Raw genomic sequence first — 27,205 nt, forward strand, 5'->3', positions numbered from 1 at the left:
TCAGCCGGAGACACGGTGGCACACGACACAATTTGGGGGAAAAGTGGCTTCCTAAAAACTAACTCAGTGAATGAGGTCAGGCCATGCCACCCCAAAATATGCTATTTTGGCATAAGAATTATTTTGATCTAAAGGATTTGAGCTCCTTGGGGAACGTGGGGGGCTTAGTCAGCTGACTGGCTGACTCCTGGGTTCTGCTCAGGTTACGATCTTGCAGTTTGTGAGTTCAAGCCCCATGTCAGGCTCTGCACTGATAATGCTGAGCCTGCTTGGGATTCTCTCTCTTTCTCTGCCCCTCCTCCATTCTCTCTCTCTCTTAAAATAAACAAGAAAACTTAAAGAAAACTACATTAAAGGTATCTGAGTTCCTGAAATCTCTGGTCTCCCTGAAAGCAAATCCTCTACAAAATATTCAATTGTCATAAATCCTCTCTGGACAATTCTGCTGTCCCCAGCACCACACCCACACACGGCCACACACTGTCCCATCGACCATCACTTCTTTGGGCCGCTTATCTTCTCGGAAGTGTCCTTCTCCCCCTCCCCGCTAAGTTAGCTGCGCAGACCCCAAGTCCAACCCTCCGCTGAGTCACCCAGGCCTGGGCACCGGTGATGCAGGATGCAGCTGTGAGTACATTTCTGTTCTTCTCTTGTCCTTCTGCGTCTGCCAGACCAACTTACAAGGGCGTGGCTGGAGAACCCAGAAGGGTGGAAGGAAAAATCATATTTCCTCCCTCCCCTACAATGGTAACTTTGTCCTTCTCTGTGGGATTTAAGAGAGAAAAGGGAATGTGGCCCTAGGAAGAAGTCTTCATGTGCTGTGTCTTTATCTGTGTTACTCGTGTGTAGAAAAAGTGTCGGAAAGGCTTCCCAAACGTTCTGTGCTGGAGAGTAAGAAGGACAGCATCCTTGGCTGGAAGTACCGTGAGAGCAAGGCATGGCAAAAACATGAAGTCAGCATCTTCAGACCCAGAAATTAAAAGAAAGGAAATAAATGGGAAAGGCAGGGAAGAGAAAGGAAGACAGAAACAATCCTTGGGACGCTTGGGGGAATCAAAGCTTGTAGCTCATGTGAGTAACTTAACCAATGAGGATCTTTCCTTTTAAATTGCCACATTCCAGAATGCCGTGGAAAATACTGCATGGTCTCTAAGATGGATGCTCTGGGGCCCACAAGACCTATGTGTGGGGTCTTAGATCTGCCATTACTCACTGCAAATTACTCAACTTCTTTATGGTTTGTCCTCCTTAAATGCAAAAAGTGGATAATTACATACATATACAGCAAAATTATTGGGAAAATTAAATATGATGACATATACACATTTTTAGTTAAGTGCTAAAACACAGGAGTTTCAATAAAAATTAGGTGCTCAATAAAAATAATTGAGTATGATTATTCATCTCTAATTGCACAGAACTGCTCATTTTTAATCTTCACTAAATTAGAAACGCAGACCTGACTGCAGAAGTCACTATTCACAGTTTTAGGTTGGGAATGTTCTCTTCCTCCCTACTCCACAGGAGCTGAGGGGAGTTGGAGAGAAGAGAGAAGCCAGAGGGTAAGAGTGTTGCTTTGGTGCTATTTTAGAGCTATTACAACTGGAAATAACAGCAATTCTAAAATCCTGTCCTGCTAAAACTTCAACATCTGGAGAAATCATCGAGGGAATTCTAGGCATTGAACATCAGAGTTGGTTGGTCAAGTTGGTAGGTTTGCAGTCCACTGGCTAATGATGGAATTGGAGCACACAGCTTAGGTTCTCTCTGCAGAATTTAATCTTGAGATTGAACCACTCTCTAGCTCAGCTCACGAAGAAATAAAGCCAAGGAAAAGGTGGGAGCAAGATGGCTGCCTCTATAGCCAGATCTTAGGTCATAATGCCACCTTCTCAGTGAAGTTGCCCTACTGTGACCTCTCTTTAAAATGCAACAGGTACAACCCCCAACCCCACCCCCAGCCCCATTTCCTGGCTTCATTTTCTCCTTCGCACTTATCACCTGAGATACTCAATGTCTTAGTTATTTATCTTGTGGATAAGGATCACTCACAACTAAAATGTAAATTCCACAAGAAAGGGATTTGGTCTCTTTTGTTCACTGCTGGATCTCAGCAACCAAAACAGCCTCTGAAATAGAGAAGGCGCTCCTCTCGTATTTGTTGAATGAATGAAGCAGGGCATGAATCATGCCTGTGTATCTTTTAACACAGACTAGCCCATGCAACTGGTAAGCCCCCGCCCAATAAATGGTCTGGGATGCTAACCGGTCAGGTCGGTAAGTCTTCTAGTGGGACTAAGTTGCAGTGTCCCTGGAAGGGGACGGAGCAAGTAGATGTGGTTCTTTGGAGAGAGCGGGCTGAGAGTTTGTTTGTAAGTGGAGGGAACAAGTAGGAGGGTCAAAGAAGGGTGTGACAGATGAGAGGACACCATCCCCAATCCCATCAGGACAGAAAAGAGTATATGCTAGACTAACATTAGGTTCTGGACTCATTTCTCCATGGGGGAAAATGGTTAGGTTTTTTTTTGTCAGTAATAGTTCAGTGTGTTTCAGAGACGCAATATGGCAGTGATGCAGCAACATAGATTCTATGTTTCAACAAAAATAAGCATGTATGTTTTAGGAGACCTATATTTGATTTATGCCTACCTATCGTTCTTTTGGGGAAGGAATAAGGAAAGCTATGCACCTTAAAAGGAATGGACTCAGAATAAAATTCCCCTGGATAGGCTGTAGCCTGCTATTAAGTAACAGGGAAGTTGACCCGAGTTTTGGGAAGTCTGTCTGGAGTCATAACAGAGATGAATCATATTGAGGGTTTCATGACATTGAGACTTCATTTAAGATTTCCTGTTTTACTTGGTTAATTGGTTGGAACAGTGTGAAGTTGACTTTGTAGTATATTTTTTAGAAGCACAGAGAGCTATCAGAGACTTCTCAAGCTTCAGCAAACAGCAAATTTGCATTCAATAACTATTTCATTGCACAGTTTTATACTCCTAGAGCTCTTTAGCAAAGATCACAGCTCAGGCTGTGGAGGTCTCAGTGACAAGGGGAGAACATGGCAGGCAGCAGAGAGTGGTTCACAACTAAGCAAAGGGAAGCATGCCTCGCCCCTTCCCCTGACGCCACTGGCATAAATCCTACCTTGAAACTCCCAGGTAGGCCATTTCAATGGGATAGAGATTCATATGGTTTGTAATTAATAAAGAGTTTACAGACTCCTGGGAGGCTCAGTCAGGTAAGCCCCAACTTTGGCTCAGGTCATGATCTCACAGTTGGTGGGTTCAAGCCCCTCATGAGGTTCTGTGCTAACAGCTCAGAGCCTGGAGCCTGGCTTCAGATTCTGTCTCCCCCTCTCTCTGCCCCTCCCCCACTTGTGCTCTCTGTCTCTCTCTCTCTCTCTCTTAAAAATAAAGGAACATTAAAAAAATTTAAATAAAGGGTTAAGAGAGCCTTTACCAAATAACACTTTGCTGGTGGGACCTTTCCTTCAATCCGCCTCAGTGGATTCCCTGACCACAGAGGCTGCTCAAGGCTCCGTGCTGACTGGTGCAGCCAGTCCCGGGTCACCCACCTGTTCTCACGCATACTTGATGTCAAAGCAAGTAAACAAAATAATTGGTATTATTTTTGAGCAGTTACTATATGTCAAAAACTGAGCTGGGCACTTGACATTCATTAGCCTCAATCCTTCTAAACATCCTGTGGGGTATCTAACTGATGCGGAAATTAAGACTCAGAAAGCTGAATAAGTTGCTCAGGGCCACACAGCTACTGAGTACTGGATTCAAAGCCAGATTTCTCTAGCTACCAATCTCATTTTATTTTGCTCCACTTCATGTCTCCCAGAGGAAACACTGCATTTCCCCAAATCACTAATGGGGTGGTCAGAGATGCTTAATGTTGGTGGCGGGAGGGGATGTGAATATCATGGTGTTTATTACGATCTGTCTTTAGATGGGAGGTGATTTAAACTGCCCTGAGCGATGCACGTGGTTTTTAATTTTCTAGTAGCCACATTAAAAAAGTAATAAGAAACAATTAAAATTAATTTTAGAAGTATATGCAATTTAATATGTCCAAACTATTATTACTTCAACATATAATCAGCACAAAAAGTATTAATGCAATATTTTATATTATTTGTGTATGAGGTCTTAGAGGAATCCAGTGCGCATTTTATACTTACACTACATCTCAATTCAGACTACTATGTTTAAAGTGCTCGTTAGCCATTTGTGGCCAGTGACTACCGTCTCAGATAGCATCTGAGGAGAGCCAGGTGACGCTGTGATCCTGCATCGACAGATCTGCTGTCGCAGCTTCCTGAACTTGACTTGAAAATCTTGAATTAATGGTGTTTGCAAGGTAGATGTGTGTGTGTACACTCACACGAGGAGGTGGAGAGGTTACAGAATTTAAGTTGTTTAATATACTAAGTGGTGCCTGGTACACTGTATACCAAACAATGTGGGCTATTTATAAAAGCCACAATCTGGGTCATTCCCAGGACAAATTGCTAATACATAGGTTATATTTACAACCGAGAAAATCCAATTTTGTATTACACTAGAATTATCCTCATAAGTAGAAAAAGGTCCCAGCTCTGCACAAATGTGACTTGGGTTCAGGCTTTCGCGTCCGGTCCGGGTATATCAGCCTTGCGTTTACCAATGGTATGTGGGCTATACAGACACCATGTTTTTTGGTTTTGGCTAATGGCAATCGACATAGAATGGAGAAGGAACAGCAAGCATAGCCCAGTATAGACTTTAGGTGGAACTTAGTTTAACTGTATCATAGATGAAGGAAAACACTGAATAGACTTTTCTGTCTCCCACACTTCTATATTTTGCTAATAAAGCTTTCTAATTATTGCTCATGAGATCCTACTTCTAGCTGTCTAATTGTTAACACTTTGCTATAACTTAACTCATCTTTGGCCTTCTCCTTGTGACTCTGGTTAATGGTCCTGTATCCCAACTCCGTTGCATTTTGTCCTCTTATACCAAATATTGTGCTGTTGGGGGGGGGGGGAGGAACATGTCCTATGTATAATTCAATTTGAGGAGTCCCTAGGATTATTTCATCTAAAGCCTTCTATTTCATGGTGGAAGAAAACAAATGAGTTTTAGACACGGAGAAGTGGTTGGGAGGGATGCGTTTCTGGCCTTTGTGGTATAAGAGCCACAGGAAACAAGGTCAAACCAGGCAGACAGAGGGAGCTTAATTCACAGAAATAGTTATAGAGACGACGGAAGGGCTGAGAAGCCGAATAAGGGTTAGTGAGCGAACACAGCGACTGGTTACTAGGAAAGCACGACGGCACTTGGTCTCGGGGAGCCATGCAAGAAGCAGTGTTTTTGGAACCCAGGGCTGGGGCCATATAAGAGCAGCTAGAGGCAAGGCAGACCTTCCAGAACAGACCATCAGAGACCATCTCTTGCCTTCTTCCTGTTCTCTACTCTGCAGAGCCTCCCAATGGCCAAATGTAGCCAGAAGTGGCCTAGAAAACAAAGCCTGCAGCGGCTAACCTCTCTGTAACTAGAGAAGAGCGGTCAAGGAAGAGGGCTGGGAGCAAGCAGGTCAGGACCCTCCAAGGTCATGGGGAATATGTGTCATCTTGATATGGGAGGCCAACCCTGAGTGCTCTCTGTGAAGTCTGAGGGGTGTAAGATCTGAAATGTGCTGTGTGCACACACATTGGGGCCCGATTCCTTGGTCAGTGTCAAGGGTAATGAGATTCACTAATTCCCTCTTTGTCCCCAGGATCTAGTCTACCATCAGGTCCTGTTGCCTTTACCTCCTCAGTGACTCCCAAATCAGCTCACACGTCTCCTTTCCTACCATTGCCAATCCAGTCCAGGCCACTATGGACTTCTGCTTGGATGACTGCAATTACGTCCTACCATCTACCAGCTTCCATTCAGACTCAAGCCACTTTTCAGTCCATTCTTTACACCGGAGGCAAAATAATCTTCTCAAACTGTGAAAATGATCATGCTGCCACCTTGTGTAAATCCTTTAGAGGATTCACTTTGGGTTGTGTAGGCAAGGACCTGCCTGGTCTCGCCCCCATCAGCCTCTGGGACCCTACCCTGTCCATTGTGCTTCCCTGAGCTCCCTGCTCTAGGCACAGTGAGGGCCTTTTTCGGGTTTTGAAGTTATCATGTCTGCTCCTGCTATGGGACCTCTGCCCTACTGTCCACTTGTCCCAAATGCTCTCTCCTAGTTGACCTCTGTTCATCTCTCAGATCCTGGTGTAGTCATTTCTTGAGGGAGGTCTTCTCTGACTTCCCTAACTAGGTTATGTCTCTCTCATCCTGATCTTTGAAAGCATATCCCCTCTACCCCCTTCTCTCCATGGCATAGAGGGCATGGTGGACTGAAACATATTCCCCAACATATTCATATTTAGTCTTCCGGAGACTCATGATGTAAGGGAATTTGCCTTGCTGGGTTTTGGCTTGCTTGGGACACATCACCCCTTCCTTCTTTTCTTTCTTTCTTTTGGAATGGGAATGCCTATGCTCCCCTGATCCTACCAGTGCATTTTTGGAAGTACATGATTTGTCTAGGTTTATAGGGTAACATCTCAGGAGGAATTGGGCTTCAGGATGAATTGTGCCTGAAGACTCCCTCATATCTGATTTAGATGAGATTTGGACTTCACACTTGATGCTGGAATGACAAGACTTGTGGGGTTGTTTGGATGGAAAAAATGGGTATAATTGGTAAGTGAGAAGACCAAGAATTCTGGAGTCAAGAGGCAGGTTGCTATGAAATGGACTGCGTTTCCTCCAAAGGAAAACATTGAAGCCCTAGTAGGATGGTATTTGGAGATGGGGCCTTTGGGAAGTAATCAGGGCTAGATGAGGTCATGAGGGTGGGGCCCCCATGAGGGGATTAGTGCCCTTATAGGAGGAGAGCCAGAGAGCTTGCTCCCTCCCTACCTTGTGAGTACAACAGGAGAAGGTAGCCATCTGTAAGCCAGGATGGGATCCTCACCAGGGAACTAATCTGCTGGCACCTTGATCTTGGACTGTCAGTCCCTGGAAGCGTGAGAAATAAATGTTTGTTATTTAAGCTGCCCAGGCTATAGGATTTTGTTACGGGAAGCTGAGCAGACTAAGACAGAAGGTGCCCTGTAAATGAGGAATGAATGAATAAACAAGGCTGCAAGGGAAATGGCAGCCCACTGAGCCAAAAGCCTCCCTTGGGATCAGTCTCTGATCCCTGATTCACGTAATGGGAGATAGCCTTCTCTCTTCTTTATCTATTATGCAGGGCATGAATCTGTTTTACACCACAAAACACAAAACACTCGGAAGGCTCCTTTGAGGTCAGAGCAAACTGTTTCATTTCACAGCCTGAAGCGTTTTGCTTCTTTATCCTTCCTTACATGGTGGGTGTGAGTTTACACCTGGAAATAGGATCCACCTCCGGGAGGTACTGAAGGACAGGCCACCTGAGGTTTTGTCCTTGGAAGAACAAATATATCAGGCAAATCTCCATTTATTTTCTGCTAGTTTCCATTAGGAAAAGCTGCAGGCAAGAAGGATACTATGCACTTCTTTCACTCCCACACAGTGCCTTTCTTTACTTAAAATTCTTTATTTCCTCCCATCCATTCATTGCTAGGTTACATTTTCTGGAACAATAGGCTGCCATTTAGCTTCTCCCTCTAAGCCTCACTGTGCCTCACCCAAGGACTCGCGGCCATGAAGTATTATTGCACAGTTTGGAGAGGCACGTGGCTCTCCCAAATGGACTTTCATTTGCACTGATCAACAGCAACAACAAAAGCCTCGTGTCAGAGATACAAGGCAACGTCTTTGTCTGAAACCCCCCTCCTCCTTTGTTTTCTTCTAGAGCTCCCTGTGCATTACGTTCTCCGGGCTCTTCTCCGTGCCTCTGCAGATGTGAAATTTTAATGCAGGGTATTTAAAAATAATAAGGAAAAAAAACCGAAACACCGTGAAAATTACAGAGCTTTGTAGTCGAGCAGCAGCACGCGGCTCCCTAAAGAGCTCCGTTTATCAAGAGTTCAGATGGTTTATGGGTTGTTGATTTGAGCTATGTGGATGGCAGAAGGAAGGGGGTCGAAGGGGAGGAAAGTTAAATATCAACGCTGGAAAGTATCTAAAAACCAGCTCTCCCAGACCCTGCCCCTATTCAGCAGAAACTCATTAAGTAGATGTGTGTGGGAGGCCAGAATCTTCTACTTCTACTGCTTGAGGATCGTCCTGTCAAGGAAAGGACTTGTGGACATGCCCAGATTGGGGCCGTGGAAGGGAAATCATTTGAGCTTCTAAATATCACTCCACATGCTGGTCTCGGTCAGTTCTCATTCAAATTCTGTAAAATGGTGAAATTGATATCTACCTCTGCAGTGGAAGTTGGGGGCACCACCCTGCACCCCATCTTCAGGACCAAGGCACTCAATCTTCCAGCTGCCGGTTCACCTGAATGACCTTCAATTACCAGGAGTCTCCCGGCTCAAGGATACACATCCTCTTCTTCCCTGGGGGCATCTGGACCAGGTCAGGGTTCGAAGACAGCATCTGGTCTCTGGTGGGGCACAAAGACCCGGCCTCCATGTGGGGAAACTGTACAAGGCCATCCTAGCTCCAGTGCTCTCTGGGATCAGTGGGGGCCTCTGTTACACCTCTGCCAACGTTCAACTTCTTCCATTGCCCAGGGCAGCTTCCTTCACTTCTTGGCTGAGTTTGTTCCTGAGACCTTGCCTACCCCGGTCACCCCCAGCAGACCTGTCACATGCAGAGAGCCAGCTCAGGGACTGCTGCCCAGAGAGCCTACCTATTGTGAATTGTGTTCCCCCCAAATTCATATGATGAATTCCTCACCCCCAGAATGTGACTGTATTAGGATATAAGGTCTTTAAAAAGGTGATTTGAGTTAAAAAGGTCTCTAGGATGGGAGGCTAGGACATCAAAATGATGTCTAGGACATCAAAATGACTAATGTCCTTATCGGAGAAGGAAACTTGGACACACAGATACTAGACACTTGTACACACAGAGGGATGATCATGATGGCAGAGAAAGGAGGCTTCCATCCAAAAGCCAAGGAGAGAGATCTCTGAAAGGACTCACCCTGCCTCCAGAACTTCGAGAAAATACATCTGTTGGGGCTTAACAACCCAGGCTGTGATATTTTGTTATGACATCTTCTGAGTCCTCTATCTGACCATTTTACAAATGAGAATCTGAGGGTCAGAGAGGCTGAATAATTTGCCTAAGGTCACAGAGCTGGAAAGTGAGAGTCACGAGCCTAAGTCCATGTCTTTCTGCTACAGGAGATGAAATTTAACCTTCCTATTGCCACCTGATAATCACTGTGTAACTGTTATTAACCCCCACTATATACACTAAGGACTAAATTACACTCAATAGCATTTAGCCCCTGTCCAGAATGAAGGCTCCTTCTAATTGGGGTTGATCGAGAGGAACCAGCCACAGCCTGCTATTTATTTGCTTTACTAATCACTTAAAAAAGCATGTTCCCCCAAACCCCAAATATACTTATGAAATTCAAGGCAATATATGACTCGAAAAATAACTATGGGAAGTAAAGTGGATACTTATTTATAAAAACTATCTTAACAGTAACTTTAAACCAACATCAAAAAGGAGATTAAGAAAACCTTGATGAATTTTCTCAGATACAGGAAATCATGATCTATTCTTAGCCAAGGGAAAATTATTGATCCAGGAGTAGAAAAACCTATTTATACGTAATTTTGCAAAACACTGTGATCCCCATAACCATGAAATAAGTTCAGTTCAAGTCTTCAATGTTCAAAATGTGAAATATACCAAACTGTACTGCGAGGATATTTATTAGAATATATGTTAATAATTAAAACTAAAACCTTATTAGAATGGCTTCAAGGGTCACGTCTCCAGCCCTCACTACCCCCTGTACTTGGAAAGAAAGGCTGATGCTATCTTGGTGCTCAGGGAGTGTGAGGCGGAAATCTGCAGCAGCCGAGACTGACGAATCCCCTTCAGGAGGAAAAAACAACCAGCACAAGCATGCTTGCAGGGGTAATTATAAATACGGAGGTTGACAGTGAATGATTTCGGATTGTATGTGAGGCTGGGAGGGACCTTGGAGACACTCTAGTCCACTTAATAGATGAGGAAAGGGGCCCAGGAAGATTGAACGATGTGTCCGCAGTCCCACGCTCATTAGTGCGGGAGCCTGGGCAGGAACCGATGGCCCCCCGCTGCTCATCCGGGGGTCTCTCCCCTATGACTGGCTGCCTTTTCTTTCCACAGAAACTGAACTTAAGAAGGTAACTAAATTAAATGAAAGCCGAAAATAATCTTTAAAACAGATTTTGGTGAGCGGTATTCATCTCTGCATGTTGTAAATGGGATTAGTCTCTGCATTTTGCTTGTGTTCTCTGTCGCATAATATAATATTACCTCTTTGGGGGTGGGATGATAGATATTTTATAGAGAACAGATCAAAACTTGCTCTACAACAAAGGTTAGAGAACAACAGGCCCAGTAGTTTCACCTGTCTTATGAAATGGACATAAAAAGAACTTAGTGCTGAGGTGACAAAACCCATCATGTACTTGGCCGTTCGAAGGACAAAGCAGTGATACTTCATGGGACAGGGGACCAGCCGGGCTGAGCTACCCTCGGAGACTGAGTGGCCCACACGTGGCTGAGTGACTCCTGGTGACGTAAGAGGCAAAGCCTCTATACACTTGAAGAATAAATCGCATGTTGAAAAGATACTGAAATATACGGCCAACGGCCTCCCGGTTCTGTGCTTTGCTCCTACAGATCCCGTGGTATCCAGTTGTGAGTGAAGCTCACATTTATCTCTTATTAACTCTTCTGCTGGAAAAATCAGTAGGTATAAAATCTGCTGCTAAGACGTATTTCCGACCACGGTAGAACCAGTTAGGTAATTACTGGGTGGTGTGGTAACCCAGGATACAACCTGGCTGGCCCGATAGCGCCCAGTGGGGCCACAGGTTTGGTAAAACAATGGCAAGTGTACAATGGAAATTTCTCGACAGGCAAATATTCGGGTAGGGTTAGGATGCAAAATACTGGTCACTCCAAGATTCCTCCTCCCTGCTCACATACACACGAAATCATTTTTATTCATTGGTGCTTCCTTAAAAATCAAGTTTCAAGCCATTAAGAAAAACAAAATGTCTGTGAGGTGCTCGTTCCCTCTTTCTCACTTTTTTGGAGAGGACTGTATGATGTTCTTTCTTGACTACAGTCAGGAAAATAATTCAGCGACAACATATAAATCCACTCTTAAGTAGCCTGTTCTGGACTAGAGAGTAAGTATGGTGCACAGTTGTCTGGATGAGCTGACTCATTACCCCACGGTACGTGTCCATGCGGAGAAGAAGTGGGTTACACTTTGACCCACTCAGACACTTATAACCAGTTTATTTATAATGTAGTCAGCTTACCATTAAAAACAGTGCTCATCTACCTGAGTGTCCTGGACATAATCTCACGACTGACCATGAAAACCCTCTCTCTGCAACCTGCTCAACTGGTGCGAATGAACCCAAATCAGGATGCGCTCTTGAAAAAGGTATCTACCTGACCTCTGCGAACAAAAGCATCGGTTCTGCTATTTATAGGTACTTTATCAAAATTCAGAGGGAACAATTAACAATAAAGAGATTATTTGACGATGACTGCCACATTATCTTTCACTGTGTGAATCTGCACGACACCTACTATATGACAGTTTGGAGGAATGGTTTTAGCGTTTAGTGGCAATTTTGTAGATGACTGCCATTGCATGTACAGCCCCAGTAGTTCTAAGGCCGTTTTGAATGGATTATTGGTGCCAGGTACCTTACGTATGCATAATTTTTTAAAAGCACTTGTCACATTTCTTCCCCTGATTGTTATCAGTGTCATCCTGTATCCTGAGGGGTTTTTAGCACAAGGTCTGTTCTCTGAACCTTTCACTGGATTGTTACTTTTCTCCAGGAACACAGCCAAAATTACACACCTCCTCTGTGGACGTATTCCCACTCTTCCCGGTGCTTTTACCCATAGACAGGGCCTTATCTTGATATGCTCTTCATTTAAACACTGCTTGTGCCAGAGCTCCTGCATCTGCTGCTATTTTTTCCTTGGTGCCCTGCAAAAATATCTCTTCGAGGTGGTTTGCTACCTCCCTCATCCCAAAAGGATGAACTCTCTCTCTCTCTTTTTTTAAATATATCATCTATTTGAAGATTTACTCCTTCTTAGCATAAAAAGATTATATATATAAGTAGATTCTGTAGATAATATCAGTGTAACAAAGCATCACTTTATTTGTGGCTTTGTCCTTTATTTTTCTGACTCACCGTTGAGAATAATGCAGTGGATGATCAACTCATTCTTAATATGATAGGAAATCTTTGTCCTTAATTAAAACATCCCTTTTTCTTACTTAGAGAAACATACTTGGTGTCAAGTCCTATAGTGAGACTTGTTTGGGTTTCTTTTGATTGTAGGCAGAAATCCAGTTAATCCAGGTATAAGAGGACCAGCCAGACGAGATTAAGTGGAATGTTTATATTGAAGAATGAGTGCTCTAGCCTGAGTGGGGGTGTGTGATTCAATGTCCTGATACACACACATGCGTGCACGCCCACGCACACGCACTCACGCACGCACCTGCCCACACGCATCGCTCCAGATCATGTCTGGCTTTCAGAATAAATCAGGAAAGAATACTTTAAGGTGGGAATGGGCGTCCTTATGTAAAGAATAGGAAGCATCGTCGCTCAGGTTGTATTGCGCTCTCTCGTCTCGAGGAGAGCAGAGGAACTGCGTGGGCTGAGGGCTTAGCTCTGCGTGTGTAGTGAGGAGAAACAGAAAGCCCACTGAAGATGTGCGCCTGACGGTGATGAGGAATCCAGTTGCTTCAGGCTTAAGGATTTTAACGATGACTCTGGACAAAATATTTGCTTTCAGCTGTAGAACTAGATACTTAATCAAGGGTCCTAGAAAGACGACAGGGTATATTTTGCTATCGTTTGCCAACAGAATATTAAAGAGTTATTTTACATGTGTTATTGGAATGGGTGTTCAGGGATGCCTGGGGGCTCAGCTGGTTAAGCATCTGACTTTGGCTCAGGTCATGATCTCACTGCTTGTGGGATCGAGCCAGCCCCGCGTCGGGCTCTGTGCTGACAGCTCAGAGCCTGGAGCCTGCTTCGGATTCTGTGTTCCCCGCCTATCTCCCCGCGCCCCCCTCTCTGTGTCTCTCAAAAACAAATCAATGTTAAAAAAACTTTTTTTAAAAGGAAGGGATGTTCAGATTTGTTTCAATACCTACTGGTGAGCAATCTCTTACAAGTTTTTTTTTAAATTTATTACATGTGTGACTTCTTAAAGGAAAATGCTTTCTGCTTTCTTTTGTCTGCAGAGTTAATGGTGAGAAAGGTTTGCAAATTTTTGGGCTTGTTCTTTTCTCCTTTCAGTCTTTCACTACTTTTATTTCTATGCAGTGTCTTTTTATAGGGGTGTCTGGCTGGCTCAGTCACTTAAGTGTCTGACTTTGGCTCAGGTCATGATCTCAACAGTTCCTGGGTTTGAGTCCCGCATCAGGCTCTATGCTGACAGCTCAGAGCCTGCTTTGTATTCTGTGTCTCCCTTTCTCTCTGCCCCTCCTCCTCTCACTCTGTCTCTCTCTCTCTCTCTTAAAAATAAAAAAAAATATTAAACAATATTTAAACACTTTATATGTCTGTATACATATATTACCTTTATATGTAATATAATATAATGGTATTGTCCATATATGGGACATATATAATTATATTGTACTTATATAATATATATTGTCTTATAATGTCCACTGAAGCCCAGAGAGGGAAATGATTTGCCCAAAGTCGTTTTTCAGGTAACTGAGGCAGGTGAGAACCCACATTTATCAACGTGCACACTATCCTTGCTGTGCTGCTTATAACAGGATAGTCCTCACATCTACTCTCTTGTGACTCTTTTCCTGGTCCCAAATTGTTCCCTGCCAGGAGGAGTGAGGAAGATCAAGGCCTTGGCCAAACACTCCACACCTTCATCAGCATTTTACCTGCATTGCTAATGGGTACTGTGCTTCTGGGTTTGTGCTTTCTGATTAGCTGGAAGGAGCCACTGCTTTATTGTACATTAGATTCCAGTGTTAACACCGGTCACTGGCACTTGTTACTTGAGAACACTCACAGGTAGGGTGCTGGTATCCCTTTATCCGTGTTCTCCTCCTTTAACATCTTTAGAACATAAATCTGTACTAGTTGTGGGCACATAATTGATTCAGGTCCCCAAATGCAAGCACTTGTGTTAGCTTTCATATTAACTTTGTGTTAGAAAGAGTCAATAAAATCACAGCTAGAGCCATACCTCATTAGGGGCTCATGTATTTCTCAAGGCAAAACTCACTGGATGCTTAGTGCTGAATTTGTTTATCATTCACTCAAGTCATTGAAAAATGGTATCTCACACAAAAGACTACCAGACTCTCTGAAGGCAGGGGCATTATATTCTACTTTTATCATAATTAACACAGAATTGGTTCTCATGAAAAAAAACCATACTGACTAGCTGTGTTATTTATATTTCAGTCTCTCAGGGATATGCTTGGTCCTCTTGAAAACAGAACAAGGCGCTAACATAATGAAAGGCTATTGTGTGGGTCCCCAGCTGCTGAGAATGACCTCGGTTTGGGGGGTAAGCAACGTAAGCAGGGTGGTCAGCCTCCAGTTCACTTGAGCAGTGTTTTGGAGATCTGCGTTTTAGCTTGAAAACAGAAAGAGAAATTCTCCCCTCCTTTATCAGCTAAGACCTTGGTCAACTTTTGGCATTTACTCTGGGGGTCTGATTCGGGGTAAGGTCAGTAATTTTTCTACCCTTGGCTCCTCACCACCGGGCAAATATTAAGTTGTAATGGAGAGATCAGCACTGGGAAACTCAACAGATATCTGTTTGCCAGAAATCAAGACTGTGACCTAATTCACAAACCCGCTTTGGTGCAAGCTCTGCTGACAGCTGGGAGAGTCTTCCAGAAGGAGGCCTCCTTCTGTGCTAGGAGAAAATGAGGGATTCTAGGAGATTCTTCTGCCTGACAGATTACATCTACAAACCGACAATGGCCAGACCATACATAAAACAAGGACTGTGACCTACTATCTGTGGGAACCAGGCCAGGAAACCAACCTGTTGTCTTCAGTAACCAGCTCTGGAAGCCAGCTACCTAGAAGCCAGACTTGTAGAAAGTGTCATATCAATATTTATAGAAAGTAGTCCAGGAAGCCAAACAATAACCCTTTTAATGATTGGCCTAAAATGGCCAGGACTTAATCAATAACTGAGAGTCTTCCTAATTTTTATCTCTGCTTCTGACTTAGGGTCAACCAGAGAAAGCCAAACGTGCACCCCAACCAATCACATGGGATGAGTCAGTTCTAGAGAGCCTGCATACAACCCCCGAAGTCAACAGCCCCAGTCAGGCACACCTGAAGCCTTTCTTTTTGTCACTATACAGTGTCCCCACGTCCACAAGAGACGGTGGCTGATTCTTATGCTGCTGCAAACTCTGAATAAATAACCCGTGTCTGTTCTCATTTGCTTGATCGTCATTTCCACATGCCCCAAAGCTTCTTTTCCCATCTTGTTGTATAGCAATTAAGTATGGGGCTCGGGAAACAGAGCAGCTGCCTGTGTTTGAACACAGGTGTCAACACTTGACAGCGGTGTGGCCTTCGGTAGGTTGCTGAACCCTCTACGTGTCAGTTTCCTCATCTGTAAATGGTGCTGGGAACCACATTTGTGTCATAAGATGTTGAGTTAGATGACATCATTAAAGCACCTCGCAGGGCGCATGGGTGGCTCAGTCGGTTAAGCCTCCGATTTCGGCTCAGGTCAGATCTCACGTTCGTGGGATCGAGCCCCGCGTCAGGCTCTGTGCTGACACTAGCTCAGAGCCTGGAGCCTGCTTCCGGTTCTGTGTCTCCTTCTCTCTCTGCCCCTCCCCCTCTCATGCTCTGTCTCTCTCTGTATCAAAACTAAATAAAACATTAAAAAAAAAACCTCGCACACTATCTAAGTGCTACTGTTAACCATTTTATCAGCCCTGTTACAGTGTATTTTAATGTCCCGTCACCCATTCCTCTGACCTGCATTATACAGGTATAAATCCTAATGAGATGTAAATCCTATCTCGGAAAGAACAGTTGAAACCTTTGACTTTTATTCGCAAAAATAACCTTAATTAATTAGTATATAAGGTTTATTAACCTAGGAGGGGATCCTGGGGGAATTAGTCAGTTAAGCACCCAATTCTTGTTTTCTGTTCAGGTCATGATCTCACGATTCATGAGATCGGGCCCCACGTTGGGCTCTGTGCTGATAACGTGGAGCCTGCTTGGGATTCTCTCTTCCTGTCCCCTGCTCTCTCTCTCTCTCTCTCTCAAAATAAATAAATTTTTAAAAATTAAAGAAAAAGATTTATTAACCTAGGCAGAATCCTGAAATTTGATATCAGCAAGTCTGGAAAAAGGCTTTAAACATGTGGGTCTTTTGGGTAATGAGGAGGCTCGGGACCCCAGTAGGCACTGAATGAACACCAAAGGGGCAAGGACAGCGAGCGGACTCTGAATATTTTAGGGTGTGCATGTGATTGTGGGGCAGGAGACCAGCACCGTGGAATCCGTCCACCTCACGAGGCAGGATTTTGATGGCAGACACAGAGCCTCAGAGGTTTTACTTATTGGTGGCAACAGATGGCCCCCCTTCTGGAGAAAACACCCAGTGCTCCCTGTGCAGATTTCCTGTTTCTGTTCATCAGGAAGTTACCTTGACAATTTATCACTTGTAACCTTCACCAGTTTGGGCCGAGAGGGATCAACCGTCCACCCCCTCCCTGACATTCTGTCCCCTTCTGGTTAGTCATGGATCGCTGTGTGGGTAGGCGGGGCCTAGAGTCAAGGAATTAAAAAAACCAAAAACCCAAAACCAAAACAGCTACAACAAAAACGCCTTTTGCTCTGTCAAAAGGCAAGTCCAGTCTAGGTGTTTTGCTAGAAAAGAGTCGAGCATGAGCTGTCTCGTGATGGTGCCTGTGAATGGCCCCCTTGGCCGAAAGTTCCTGAGAAGGTGCGGCTTCAAGCCTCGGAGCCCAGACCCCTGTGCAGCAGAGAAGGACACCCTGGGTATGAGAAGCCGGGAGCAGGCGGCCCTTCCTCCTACAGGAAACTGAACCCATTCCTGGCGCGTTCAGTTTGGGGGTAGATGTACTATGCTGTGTGTGCTGACATGCCCGCTTCCAGAGTCTCCGAGGAAACAGCCTGGACTTGATCTTGAAGAACCAAAGAATTAAAACTTCACCTTGAAGTCCTTCTTCACCTCACTGAGGAAGGCTGCCTCCAGCAAAAGACATCACAGGGTTTTTAATATCGACACTGCTGCTCAAAACCCAGACACTGGAGCAGCAGGAATTATTACTGCCTCAATCTTTGTTTTGGAAAGAATTGGAGTGTAAGTATTTAAAGACAATAAAACCCTGCCAAAAAAAAAAAAAAAAAACGAAAACCCAAAAAACCAAAAAACCAAAAAAACAAACAAAATAAAATAAACAAAAACAAAAAACCAATGGAGCCAGAGAAGTCCAGTTCTCTCTTTACCTCTGCTGAAATACTCTGTTTCTTACAATTTGTTAGAACTACACCTGGCAGTTTTCCCTGAGGACCTGGGGAAAAAGAAATAAAAATCTAGGAAAGATTCCCTTATTTAGCCCAGCTTATTTTCTTACTTTCTGCTTCAAGTAGCCAAGTTATTTACTTTGAAAGCTTCTGAAACTGAACATGTATATTTGCTGAGCTATTTCAAATGGGCTCCATTATGCCTCCGCCATTCCCGGTGATGGACTTCACACACAGCGCTAATGCCTGGTGGTACAATTTCTTACTGGGAGGCTTTCTCAGTGCAGGCTGAGTAAAAGGAGTAGCACAGTTGAGGAATAAAAATAATCTCTTGAGAGCACGTGTTCCAGAGTTTTCCGTTTAGCTCTAGCGGCCAAGATCCTGCAGGCTGGTTCAGGGAGTGTGCCCTTCTGGGTGCTGGCTTTCTCATCTGCGTACTGGGAGAGAAATACCTGACTCAACCTCTTTTGCTTCAGTCACAATGAATGACATTCTAATGTGTGGGTAAATTCCCGAAGGAGCACAGAGAGGGAGGGTCCTGGGTCTTTGGAAGCCAGAGAGTCCCTCTAAAGTTAGCTAAGCAAAGGGTCACCTTCTGCACTGTCCAGCCCCGATGAGCATGAGCCCCAAAACTAAACATTGGTCCCTAGTGGTGATCAGTGAGAATTGTGCTAAGTCCTTGTGCTTATGATCTCTTTTGGTATTTGCTAAAACTGAATAGACACTGTTACCTTTTCTTTTATAGATGATAAAAGGCTCAGACAGGTTAAGAAAGCGTCCCTAAATCTCATGGCAACACTGTAACTCTAGCTTCACTGGTTTTAACCACTTCATCCATGACTTTAGGGTCAATTCCTAGAAACTTGGAATCTGGAGCAGATTCTGGCATTTTATAAAGCATCTGGATGATTCTGTTATGAATCAGGGGTCATCAGACTACTGAGAAACGTTGAACTATATTACTATTCAGTGTGCTGCTGCTATTTATTATATGCATCCTATTCTACTTGTTTTTTAAAAGGATTTGGGAAAGATTTACAAAAGGATGTCACTCAAACAAAAAGGTTAAAAAAATGCTAGGGAACATCAGAACTACTAAGGGGATGGAGAGAACAAGAAAAACAAAATGCATCCTTCCAGTTAATAGGATAGGGAGAAGTGGGAGATATTCAGCACGATCAACCTCTTTTTCCTGACATTTATTCTTTCCGTCAGTAATTCCTATATGCTTAGCACATATGGCTCTTTTCAGGTTATCCAATCTTTTTAAATTTTTTTAAAAATTTATTTATTATTGAGAGACAGAGGGAGAGACAGAGCACAAGCAGGGAGGGGCAGAGAGAGAGGGAGACACAGAATCCAAAGCAGGCTCCAGGCTCTGAGCTGTCAGCACAGAGCCCGATGTGGGGCTCGAACCCACAGACCATGAAAACTACGACCTGAGTGGAAGTCATACACTTAACCGCCTGAACCACTCAGGTGCCCCGAGGTTATCCAATCTTGATACCAAATTGTTACTCATCCGTCTTCTCTTCTGTAGACTGTTATGGGCTGAGAATTTGATCTCTGACTATATTATGACGATGCTTGAGTCACATGAGGTTGACCCTAGTGTCAGATGATGGATGAAAGCCAGGAGGACACACCGAGAGATGTAGGGGCTTAACCACAGACATATGGGGTCAAGTGCAGCACAAACCGAAAGCTGGAGGGACGGGTTTACTAGCTCTGTGGTATGGCCTCCACCTGCCCCTCCAGACCCTCCCTTCTCCACCCTTGTCCATCTCCATTGGTGCCCAGGAGGTTGAGCTCAATGGGTTTGTGTCATTTGGATGCTTTTGCCCATTGGCTTCCAGTTGGGTTCAACCAAGGGGAATAATGGCAGGAAAACAGAGGAGAGGGAAAGGGGTATTTATATTCTGCTTATGTCCCTCCTGGGCAAAGAGACGGTTGACAGTAACAGTGTTCCTCTGCTAAAGGCTGCACCCTATGCCAGAGAATCGTCTCCTTCAGTTACCACTGGTCCGTGAACAACATGAGGAGTTAGAAGAGTCGACCCCCCGCACGGTTGAAAATCCATGTATTCCTTTTGATTGTTCAAACACTTTACTAACTAGTCTAATGTTGACTGGAAGTCTTGTTGATAATACAGTTGATTAACATGCACTTTGCATGTTATATGTATTATATACTATATTCTTATAAGAAAGCAAGCTAGGGAAAAGGGAATGTCATTAAGAAAATTATAAGTATTTATAGTATTGCACTATATTCATCAAAATAATCCATGTCTGTGAACCCGTGCCATTCAAAGCTGTGTTGTTCAAGGGTCAACCGGACTCTCTTGTTTTCTGGTGACCACTCTCTCTCCTTGCCCCTTCATACCTACAGATCATAACGGGGCCTGGACTGCTCTTTGGGCTTTTACCGGCTTGGCTTTGCCCCTCTGGCCATAACCCTCTTCATCCCATGCACAGCACTCAGGCACGAGGTGTAATGCCACTTGAAAGGCATTCACTGCCCTCTTCTAAATCAGGCTACCAGTACTAGGGACCCCAGTTTCTTTGTCTACATGGCTCCGAGCCAGTTTCTGCCAGGACTTTCTTCTGGGTTGATTATACAATGTAGTATTTTCAGCCACAGGCTCAAGGGGTGGTTAAAGCTCAGTCGTTTGTGGGGGGGAGTGACCTGAGTTGGGCCATGTGGGACCCCCTCATGGGACAGTACAGAGCCAGAGGTGGGAAGAAAAGTGACAGCACAGGCTGATGGCTCTCACTAACCACAAATTTCCATCAGGACTCCGAGGAGTCCTAGAAAGGTTCGTTTGAGCCAGCTCCCGGGCCAGCAGGAAATGCTATTTGGTTAGGTACGTGGACAGGATGTATTTTATTGCACAGGTGGTCTGCTTCCTTTATAACTTTTACATTTAAAGATCTATAGGAGGGGTCTCCATTTGTGCTCCTGCCCTTGGGCCTCACAAACGTTAGTGATGAGCCTCTTGGTCCCCCATGTGCCTCGGCAGTTTCCCTCAGTGCTGCCCCACCTTCTGTAATGTTCCTGTGCTGGCTCTCAGCTTCCAGCCTGTGCAAGCAGTTGTGATCCAGGACCTGGTCTGCGCTTCTGCCAGGCCAGCTGGCTCTTTGTTGGGCTCTTCACACCACAGGGAGGCGAGACGCCTGAGGAGGAAGGGTTCCTCCCACTTTTCTACTTCTTGTTCTTATTAGCGTCACCGTAGCCTCATCTGACATGGTGGCGGCATTTTGGTCCAGCATCGATTGAATCCTGTTGGTCTAGTTGTTTTTTTTATTTAAGTGTATTTATTTATTTTGAGAGAGAGAGAGAGAAAAGAATCTCAAGCAGGCTTCACACTGTCAGCACAGAGCCTGATGCAGGGCTTGAACTCATGAACCGTGAGACCATGATCTGAGCCAAAACCAAGAGTTGGATGCTTAACCTACTGAGCCATCCAGGCTCCCCTGATCTAATTGTTACTTGTTCTTCAAAACTTGCAGAGCCAGCCTCATCATGCCCCCTCAGGAGACATCAGCACCGCCAATGGGGCCCCTTCCCCGAGGGTTAGGTTACTACCCACGAGGGCCCTCCTCCACTCTCCGTTAATAATTCCTGTTGCTGCCCATCATTTCTCCAGTCCAACGTCAAGTATCTGCTGCAATGATTTAGTGCTCTTTTTACCCTTTCAGATACCCAAGAGGCACATCCTCATATTAAATTCTCTGTGTGAAAATGGTGCAATTTCTGTCTCTGATGGGATCCACAATCATACTCTTTTGAATGGCCCTGCTTGATTGAGCTGTGTGCTACCTACTGGGACCCTGAATGATATTCCTGGCCACAAGGGAAGCCTGGAATTCTGCTTCTGGAGTCACAGTGAGGGCAAATGATGAGTGTTGCCATCCACAACACTGACTTGATATTTAATCAGTGGCTTGGGATTCCTTAGATTCTCCTCGGTGAGGAACGCATCACTTAGAGAAAGAGCATACGCTTACAGAGCAGATGCCATTGCAAAAGAGACTGCACGTATTAGGGGGTATTTATGTGAGCGGTTGTTTTTGTGGTGCTGTCAAACCACGTATGTGGAAAGCACATAAAGTATCCTTCATACAGATCACTCCAATAAGAGTCCAGAGCTTTCCTAAGCCTGCCCTCCCCTGGCAAAATGCTTTGCTACCTCAAATTTCAACACAATTCCATTACAGTATGACTACCTATTATGTGGTGTTGGTTATGTCATGGGTGTGGCATGAGTCATAACAGTAAGGCTCAGTCTTACATACTGGCTTGACATTTGGTATACCTGGAATGGCCTTGAATGGCCTGACCACAAGTTCCCCCCACCGCCATGCTGCTCCTGTGGGTAAGGTCGTCTACCTCAACAGCTCCCCTTATCAAAGGGACCAAGCACAATTCCTGTTCACCCCTGAGTAGTATGTTTCGTTTCTCTGTTGGTTCATAGATTTATCCAAACATACCAATTGCATCCTCTTATATGGGACCCAGGGGGCCCCTCACCCTTTTGGTACTGTAAGGCCTACCTCCCAGAGTCCTGGTTGTTTATTCTGTGCCCTGGGGCCCAATGTGGCATGCAGGGTCCCCCTCCGTGCTGTGAACGTACGTAACCAATGAACCGCAGGTGATCTCACTCGTCTAGTGTTGGGGTCCTGCGTTCACGGACATCATCGTAACAGTGGGGGCAGGGGTCTTTGCTTCACCAACGAAATGAATGGGAGGTATTTAAAAAAGTAGGTATAATAGATCCCCCTAATTGTATACTGGGGCTGATATAATGGGATTTGGTTTACAGAAAACAATATTTTTTTCTTTCCTGTAAACTTTTCTTAGCAAGGGGTTCTGTAGTATTAAACGGATTAGTGTATTATCTGTGCATACACAGTCACAGATTTGTTTTAACATGCCACTGTTTATAAAGAAGATCTCTTTAAGTATTAATTATTCTACTTTCTGCTTAATCCTACTTGGGGAAAGAATTAAGTTGTCCCCTCTTTCAAAGCACATGAATTCTTCTAGACCATAATGATATATCAGGATGACTTCTTGATTTCTAAGAACTGCCTCAGCAGCCTGAAGTCAGCCATTTCTTAAAAATGAGCCCATTCTTTTCTTTCAAAGATAGGATTTTATTTGATGTCTGGTAAGGGGGTAGAGGAGGCCCAGAACAAGAGACAAGTGAGGGAAAAAGAACCGAGGTGGGCATGAGGTCCATATTTTTAATTTAGTGAACCCTCACAAAACCGATCTGTATTTCCCTTTACCCTTCTCCCTCTGGTTCAGATGAAAAAGTTTCTCTTGTTCAAGGTCAGCCTAACTCTGCGTCTCTCACCTGGTTTCCTCCCTGGTTCACTAGAAACCCACCTGATGTATGTCTCTTCCTCTCTGAGCTCTTTTGCCCATCAACAACAGATTTTGGTTTCCCCACTTTAAAAGGAGTTTGCTGGATTGCCTCAAATCATGGTGCTATTTTTCACCTCTCCTTTTACCCTAAACTTTTTAAAAGTGTGTCTATACTTAGTGCCTGCCTTTCCCTACTACACTTACTCCTAACCTCTTGGCTTTTATTTTTCCAGCCCTGATCTCTTTTGATGACTTTAAAGCATCTGATCTTGTGGTCTACTTTCTCTCACTCCAACACTCTGTGAAATGGAAGTTGGTTTTCTTTCTATTTTCAGCGGACCCTTTCTTTGTGTCTTTAATTACCATTGATCTTTCCATTTTCCAAGCATATCCTTAGAGTTATTCTTTTTTCCTTTCTACTCTTTGCTGTTCTAGCTCTCTCCTTAACCCTGATACTCTGCTTCCTGTCATATCCCGGATGGTCTCTGGCATCTCTGAGTCAACCTATGAAGACCTTAACTACATACTTATTCCCTCACAGAGGTCTCCCTGTCTCTGGGCATAGTCTCTGTTCCATTATCTCTGGTTCTGTTTCTCCCTCATTTGTGGATCCTACCTCTCTACCAGAGTGGTTAGGCCATTTACCCAAGGTCACACAGTTAGTCATCTGTGATGCAAGTGTCAAACCAGAGTATGTCTGACACTACTACAGGGCACTCTTTCATTTATTAGATACTCCGAGCTGGAGAGATTAATAAGACCTAGTTTTAGCTCTTGAAAGACCTATAACAAAGTTGAGGGAGTAGTAATAAAAAAAACTAATGATTCCTAAAAATCGTTAATGTCCCTGGGGCACTTGGGTGGCTTAGTCGGTTAAGCATCCGACTTTGGCTCAGGTCATGATCTCAGGGTTTCTTGAGTTCAAGCCGCATTGGCCTTTCTGCTGTCAGCACAGATCCTGCTTCCCATCCTCTGTCTTTCTCTCTCTTTCTGACCCTCCCCTTCTCATGTAATCTTTCTCTCTCTCAAAAACAAATAAACATTTAAAATTGTTAGTGTACCTTTCTCCCCATAATAGTCAGTGAAGGTTTGTGTCATAATTATAAAAATAATTTATTCTGATTCTTCCAAATTTTGTATGGTCTGAATATTGGACAGCAACCCCTTTCTAGTGCCCCCTAAAATAGTCTTTATTTAAAGACAAAACAAGTCTGTTTGATCAACATTTATGGTTAAAATAATAAATGACAACCTGGAATCAAAACACGTCCCCATATTTAAGCCCATACTGTAAATCACACTCTCTACATTAAAATGTACTCTAATTAATTTCAGGTGTTTAAAGCTATATTATGGAAAGTTGTCATGGTTTTGAACAAGTGAAGATAATTTAGCCATCTGCACTATTTCTTCTCAGTTACAAACCCAGCATTCTGAAATAAGATGGATTTAAATCTGCAGAGACAGCATTCAGAGAAAGAACAAAGCCAGAAATGCTAAGTTCATGAAAATTCCCATCAGCCCAAATCTCCCGCCAATATTTGGAGGGTGTCTGATTGAGCGTGGCTGTTCTACATTTATGTTGTCTTTTGACTGATTTCTGTCTTCAAGAAAATGATATCTCCATTTAATTTTTTCCCTCTTGTATCATTGTAGCATCTAATCTCCCAATGATATGCCAAGATAGCTCAGAAAGCTTCCAGATTTCTAGTGAGTAAATGATTTTTTTTTTGCAATAGAAATATGTGATGCTAAAGGAGATATAAAATTCACTAACAGGCAGGGACCCACACTTAACAAGTGGTATCTAAGACAAACCATCAAGCTGTCTGTATCCCACTCAGAGATCAAGACTACAGTAAGTGGAACAATGCTGCAATATTATTTAACTTGTGTTTTGCTGCTTACAATATTAGGTTCTGTAATCACAGACACCTTTATCACAGGAGAGTACACCTCTCTCCCTTAACTTGTGACTCCCATTTAAACTGTTAGAATTCCAACTGTGCAAATAAAAGTGCCGTTTTGGTAACAGCTTGTTGAGAGAACTCCATGTTTCCCCAGAACGTACTTGAAGAAGATTAATGAGTCCTACATACATGCCAAGTCAATCTGTTCCTCCCTGTCAATCACCATCCCAAGAACAAGCTTCTCTATCTCTGCCTATAGGTTTGCAAACAGATGTGTGGCTTAAATTTTAATTAAATCATTACTAAAGCCTTTGCAAATGTATGGCTAAGGAGTTTTCCGGTAGCATCAACTGGACTTTATTGAGAAGACCTCTCCACTCCCGCAGTTTTCCACCCTAGCTGTGACAGTGAGGGTTGAAAAGGCGTTGCTTGCCTGTCATTTGAGGAAGTTGAGTAACTTTTACTGCCTTGGTTATTTGAATACCTAAGACTTAAAATATTATGTTCTTTTTTTCTCCTTAACCGTCTTTAGCTAAGGATGTCCAAACACTTAGTCAACTCCCCAGTTATCTGCTTTCCTCATAGAGTAATGGCTACATCTCTAGCTTTCATGCAACTGCAATACCACAGGAGTGGTTTGGACACCCTGTCATAGTGGGGACTTCTGAGGACACCAGCTGTTCCTGGTAGCCCACAAGACCAAAGGGTGCTAACTCTCATCATGGTTGATAAATCATGTTCTTTCTACAAGTGGTGAATTTCTAGTTGAACAATGTCTCAAAGGAAACTTAGCTGATTGATTCTTATTCAAAATTTATTAAAAAGGAAAAGGAGAAGAGAAACTGAACATAGGGGACTTAAATGTGAGTCATCTCCTGCAGAATTCATGGAGAATCACATCTCAGCCCTGTGTGAAGAGTATATTGCTTCGTGTCCTATGGAGTGGACAGAGCTGGCTCAGTGTGAAAGAGTCAGGAGTGGCTCATGCCTGAATCCAGAACTTCCAAAGAAATACCAGAAAGAATGATTCAGAATAGGATCTGAGGTCAGGATCTGGGGTATGTGGTCAGGTATAAGAGCTTGGTAAAAAGCATTTCCCTTTCATAGGACTGTTTGTGTTATTCATATCATCATCCTAAAGACACCACAAGACTTCGGTCAATCATTCTATTTTGTTTTAGAAAGTGATTCTTGAACAGGGTGTCCATCAGAACCACTGGGGACATTATTAAAATGCAGATTCCTAGAACTTAACGCAGTAGGTCTAGATTGAGGTCAAGGAATCTGATTCTTAAAACATGTCCCCAGTGTGGATTCTGATGAATAAGGTTCCCACATCCTACTTTGAGAGACCTTGAGACTGGCTTAAAAGAATATCAATTTCTACTTGACACATCCCCAAAGGCAAGGGAAATGAAAGCAAAATGAACTATTGGGACTTCATCAAGATAAAAAGCTTCTGCACTTCAAAGGAAACAATCAAGAAAACTAATAGGCAACTGACAGAATGGGAAAAGATAGTTGCAAATGACATATCTGATAAAGGGATAGTATTCAAAATATACAAGGAACTCACCAAACTCCACACCTAAAAAACAAATAGCCCAGTGAAGAAATGGGCAGAAGATATAAACAGACACTTCTCCAAAAAAGACATCCAGATGGCCTACAGGCACATGAAACAATGCTCAACATCACTCATCATCAGGGAAACACAAATCAAAACCACACTGAGATACCACCTCACGCCAGTCAGAGTGGCTAAAATGAACAAATCAAGAGACTATAGATGCTGGCGAGGGTGTGGAGAGACGGGCACCCTCCTACACTGTTGGTGGAAATGTAAACGGGTGCAGCCGCTCTGGAAAACAGTGTGGAGGTTCCTCAAAAAACTATCAACAGAACTCCCCTATGACCCAGCAATAGCACTGCTAGGGATTTACCCAAGGGATATAGAGTGCTAATGCAGAGGGGCACATATACCCCAATGTTCATAGCAGCAATGTCAACAATAGCCAAAACATGGAAAGAGCCTAAATGTCCATCACCTGATGAATGGATCAAGAAGATGTGGTATATATACACAATGGAGTACTACATGGCAATGAGAAAGAATGAAATATGGCCATTTGTAGGAAAGTGGATGGACCTCGAGGGTGTCATGCTAAGCGAAATAAGTCAGGCAGAGAAGGACAGATACCATATGTTT

The 27,205-nt window shown here is 43.8% G+C and overlaps 1 long non-coding RNA gene across 1 annotated transcript in view; it reads left to right on the forward strand.

The window, feature by feature from the left end:
- Positions 1-22,039: 22,039 nt before the first annotated feature.
- Positions 22,040-27,205, forward strand: part of LOC115304916 — a 32,081-nt gene continuing 26,915 nt past the window's right edge. The window contains exon 1 of the long non-coding RNA XR_003914669.1: positions 22,040-22,091. This is a non-coding gene — a long non-coding RNA (uncharacterized LOC115304916). The remainder of the gene's footprint in view (positions 22,092-27,205) is intronic.

This window comes from Suricata suricatta, chromosome 10 (genome assembly GCF_006229205.1).
Source record: "Suricata suricatta isolate VVHF042 chromosome 10, meerkat_22Aug2017_6uvM2_HiC, whole genome shotgun sequence".
Taxonomy (NCBI): domain Eukaryota; kingdom Metazoa; phylum Chordata; class Mammalia; order Carnivora; family Herpestidae; genus Suricata; species Suricata suricatta.